Genomic DNA, 5,268 nt, shown 5'->3' with positions numbered 1-5,268 from the left:
GGCGGCGCGCAGAGAGCGGACGGCCGCGACGCGCGCCGGCTTTTATGGCGCAGGCGCCCGGCCCCGCCCCGGGCCCCGCCTTCCCCCGCTCCCCCTCCCCCCGGACGTCCACACCCGCCGGGCGCCCCTGCCGGCCGCCGCTGCCTTGGGGCCTCGGCTTGTCTCCCTGCAACAGGGCGGCCGCTCGCGCTGCCACTCTGCCAACCTCTGCCTGGAAATGACTAGAGGACAAAGGCCGAGCTCCCCATGCCCCAGTCTGCTTCGTTCGTTCATTCATTCATTCAACACAATTCCTTCCAGCACCTTCCATGTTACACATAGTGTTCCAGGTGCTGCGGATACAAAAGTGACAAATAAGTAAAATATATGGTATGTCAGATGCTAGTGAGTGCTACTGAGAAAAGGAAAGCTGGAAAGAGTGCTCGGAATAGGAGTTGCAATTTTGAATAGACTGGTCGAGGGAAAACTCACTAATGAGGCAACATTTAAGCAAAAGCCTGCAGAAGGTGAGGAAGCAAGCCAAGTGGACATCTGGGGGAAAGTGTTCAGGCAACGAAAAGAGCAACTACCAAATTCCCGAGAGGAGCACGCTTAGATGTGCCAGAAGCAGAAAGAGGCACGTGAGGCTGGAGCGCAGTGACTGAGGGGAAAAGGACAGAAGATGAGGTCACAGAGGGAAAGCAGGCGACAAGATCACATAGGACCCTGTAAGTCATTGTGAGAACTTTGGTTTTTATTTCGAGAGGGATGGGAAGCCATTGAAGGGTTTTCAGCAGGAGAGGGACATCATCTGACATGTTTTACAAAGGATCAGACGGACAACACAGCAGGAAAATGCAGGCCAGGGATGAAGGTGCCTTGGGTCAAGGCAGTAGGAGTTGGGCATGGTGATCTGGATATATCATGAGTAAAGAACGGAAAATGTCCTGGTGAGAGAGATAAAGAACAGTCAAGGGTGACATCCAGTCTCCTACCTGAGTTCCTGGAAAAATGGAATTGTCGTTGCATCTTGGAGAGATGCAAATTTTGGAGCAATGATCATGCTCTCTGTTTTGGACATGCTAAGTTTTCAAAACCTATTAGACACCTAAGTGGAGGTGTTGAGTTGGGTATTCATGTCTGGAGTACAGGGGAGAAAAGGTTTGAGCTGGAGGAAAAACTTAGGAGTCATCAGTGAATAGACAGCATTTGACTGAGACTCTCTAGATGAGTCTGGATGAGAGGGTGAGAACATAGCCAGAGCGGAGAAGAGGTTCAAGAACTGGGCACTCAAATTGAGCTTCTCCATCACCTAGCTCCCCCAGAGAGGCCAGCTGTCCGGGAGAGTGCCCTGAGCTGCCACAGTTCCAGGCCTAGGTCTTCCTCCGGCCCACCTCCCAGCTCCATGCAGCCGCTGCCACCTCTGACCTCTGCAAATAGCTTTTCTCTCCCTGCCCGGCATGGTTTGGGGTCCTAAAGATGAAGAAGGAAAATAGGGAGGGGCTGAAGATGGAAGAAATGAGTGGTCATAGGACTTTGCAGGGAACAGCCCTGTCCACATGGCCCTTATTTGCCCAGAGGAGTTTTGGGCCAACTGTCAACTATGAGATTTAACTGAGCTTCCCATAACCAGCACAACCAGGACAGTGCCAAAGAGCATCTGTTCTACCCGAGTTCCTGAGACACACTCCAACCAGAGTTTCCCGTCCAAGCCAGTCACTTGTCTGCACAGAACAGCACTCCCACCCCTAAATCCTGTGTTTCTGAACAGAACCTCATCCAACAGGAAGGCCAGTCTCAGTAGCCATTGCCCCATCATCCTCTTGCCCTATGATTCCTCAGATGACTCTAGCCTAACAGTAACCACTGACTCCCTTTTTCTAGTAGGCTCTTTTTGGTAAGCATGGTGGACATCTGTTGTCTTTGTCCCAAACCACTACCTCCCACTCTTATATTTCTTCCTCCGCCTCCATAATTGTATCAGAGATGAGCGTATGACTTGAGCACACCATCAGGGTCCTTTTCTGTGACCCTGGCACCAGCAGGGGAAACTTGAAGCTTTTTGTAGTGTTAAGCTGCCTTTCTGAAAGGACAGACCTGAGGTTCAGTCCCTGGTTTCAAGGAAAACAATGGAGAGAAGGACCCCAGAGAAATGCCAGAGTGAACATCACAGGGCCCAAGTTCCTGGGGCCAGGCCACCTCTGTCTGCAGCTGGAACACAAATCAGTGATTTCTCTTAGCATTGATGTCATTTTGAACTAAACTGTCATTTACAACTCCAAGTCTTCCCAAAGGTTTTATGGGTGTTCACCTGCCCACTGCCACAGTGTCGTCTCCAATGTCTGCTCCCATTCACCCAAAAGCCATAGGAGCAGCTTTGGGTACTGAAGAAGAGGCAAGTGAGGCCTCTGATGATCGCCCTTTTGAAGGTTTCATCTTCTTTCTGACATCCTATAATGCACTTCTCCAGCAGTTTGGCCTCTGTGATTTCCAGCAACTTCAACTATTCCAGATTTCCCCTCTAATATTTTAAGTTTTACATTGTACTTTGAAATTGTATTTGAAATTCTAAAGTTACCTGGATTTTCTATTGCAGCAAAAACCTAGATTCCTACCTGGAGGGCCACAAGTCACAGTAGCTAAAGAAAACGTGAAAAAGAAGAACAAAGGAAGATCATTGTTAACTGAAAGCCATTCATCATCCAACTACTAACATGGTTACTACTCCTGCCAGTTTACTCTGTGCTAAATTCTCTCCCACATAACCCTGGCAGCAGCCCTATGAGGGATATCCTGTTGTCCTGCCCATTTAACAGGATTGCCGGATTCCTGAGCCCTGTTTTAATCACAACCCTGACCTGCCTGCCACTTCCTGGCTCTTCCCCATCATCCCAGTTCTACTTTTAACATCAATTAAGCCTCTATGACATTAATTCTGATTGACAGGGCAGAATTTTACAAGTGGAAATGGCCAAAAATGGCATCTCAAACGGCAAGTACAGCAGCGTGGGCAAAGGCAGAGAGGGAGGAAAAGCCAACCATTGCATTAACACTGGTCCCCTGGGACCGGATCTAAGGATCCGTGTAGGGCAGTAGGGAGAAACCCGCCAGGGAAGGTGCTGTGTGTGGGAGGGTGATCAGTCACTGGAGCGTGAGGGTGCCATCGCTAATCAAATCTTGGGGAGTGGAGTGGCAGCTGTAATTTGGAAAAATATCAAGGTAACGTAATTTTATATCTGACAAAAGTTACATCTGTTTTCTACTAACCTCACCACAATCGCCACCGTTATGTTGTGCTAAGCCCTGTCTGCAAACCGCAGAGCGTTAAGGTTCACAATCCTGGGGAATCCTGGGGGCAGTGAAGCTCAGAGCGGTCATGTGCACCCAGACCAGGGGCTGACTAACCATAACCGAAAGAAAACTTGGCTCAGGAAGTTCAAGAGATCCTGCCCCAGCGCCGGACACCTTCAAGTGCTCTCAACAAGATGGTCTGACTCCAGAGACAGAAGTGGATTGGAGGCGGGACTTAGCGGAGGCAAGTTAGAAGTCCAGGGACAGTCCTAACTCTCGATAAGGGTTTAATTTCAGAGCCTAGCGCAGCCTTCGAAAACCAGTTGGCCCCCACTCAATATTTGTGAAACTAGCACTTACTGAGCCTGTGGCGGGCACAGTTCCAAACAAGAGCTCTGTTCTACAGATGAGGAAACTGAGGTATGAGCATTTAGATAAGCCAGGCCTTAATTCGGGGCCGCTGGACAGGGGTCAGGCAGGAACTGGAGACCAAGAGATCATGGGGGTAAGGGCGCAGGGAGTAGTGGGGGGGAAGTTCAACTAGGGTGGAGGCGGCAGTTCTGGGGCCTGAGTGGAAGGAGCCCGCAGGAGGTCGGGTTGGGGGCGATCCACGCAGAAGGATCTTCGCGAGCTGTTCCGGGGAAGCGCACACACCGCGGACGCTGAGTCACAGTGACCGGCGAGGGCTAGGGGACGGCGCATCACCGGAACCCCTAGCGGCAGCACCCACTGTGCCGAGGCGGCGGCGCGCAAGTGTCTACGCACAGGGCAGGCGGCATAAGCGCAGGTAGAGATGAGGCAGGGAGTCGGTGCGCACGCGTCTGCGTGTGGCCTCGCACGGCCGGGGTAGGCGGGGCGCACTCAAGTGCGCATGTCCCGGCTCCAGGTCGGGAGCAGGGCTGCGGAGAGAGGAACTAGCGAACGTCTCTGTCCGCACGTCTGGGATGGACGTGTGCGAGCATGTGCGCATACTCTGGATGGGGGCGGACGTGCGCGTGCGCACGCGAGAGGCGGCGTCGGCGCCTCCAGAAAGCACCTGCGTTGTCCTGCGTCGCGGTGAACTCTTGCGCTGCTGAGGTTTGTCGCTTTGGGATGTCGCCCCCAGGTTTCCGTGTGAATCCATTGATAGGGCTTTAAAAAAGATTTCCCCATCGCGCTTGGGCGTGGGTTTGCACGAGAATAGAAAACTCTCTATTTACTAAAGGGCTACGTAGTCCTTCCCGCGGCTCCTCATGTCCGTCCCTCCTCGCAGTTCTAGTACAAGCTCTGGTCGTCATGTATTATTCTCAGTCCGATGTGAGAGCCGATTTTATTTTAAGTCTGGTTCTACTTTTTTGCTCTGTATAAGAACTTGCCAGGGCCGGCCCTGTGGTTTGGTGGTTAAGTGCGCGCGCTGCGATGCTGGTGGCCCGGGTTCGGATCCCGGGTGTGCATCGAGGCACCGCTTCTCCATTCATCCTGAGGCTGAGTCCCACATACAGCAACTAGAAGGATGTGCAGCTACGACATACAACTATCCACTGGGGCTTTGGGGGGAAAAAATAAAATAAATAAAAAAATCTTTAAAAAAAAAAAAAAACAACTTGCCTCTGGCTCCAGCAACACCTCGTTTCGTCAGGCTCGACTGGAGTTGCTTCGTGCTGTTCTGCACCTGGACGTGTGGCCATGAAAAAGACTTACTCTTGTTCTCATGAGGTTTTAGTTCTAGTGATGGGGACAAATGCAAACACGATTCCAGGGGGTGCTAAGTGCCATAATGAAAAACAAAGCCGGGTAGAGGCTGGGCTCTAGCCCAAGAGAACTGATGGAGAGACCCAAGCAGCGAACAGCCCTGAAAGCAACGGGCACGTGGGCACCGGGTGAGGCGACGTAGATGTAGCAGGGGTGTATGGGAAACCCTGAGGCTGGAGGGGGAGAGGAAGGAGCCAGGTGAGGACCAGGTTGATGGCACTGGAGATATAAGAATATAGTGGAATTTAAATGTGTTTGGAGATACAC

Source organism: Ceratotherium simum, chromosome 33, assembly GCF_057802395.1.
Source record: "Ceratotherium simum simum isolate JZ-2026a chromosome 33, ASM5780239v1, whole genome shotgun sequence".
Taxonomy (NCBI): Eukaryota; Metazoa; Chordata; class Mammalia; order Perissodactyla; family Rhinocerotidae; genus Ceratotherium; species Ceratotherium simum.
The sequence above is the reverse complement of the archived record's forward strand: the minus strand, read 5'-3'. Positions refer to the sequence as shown.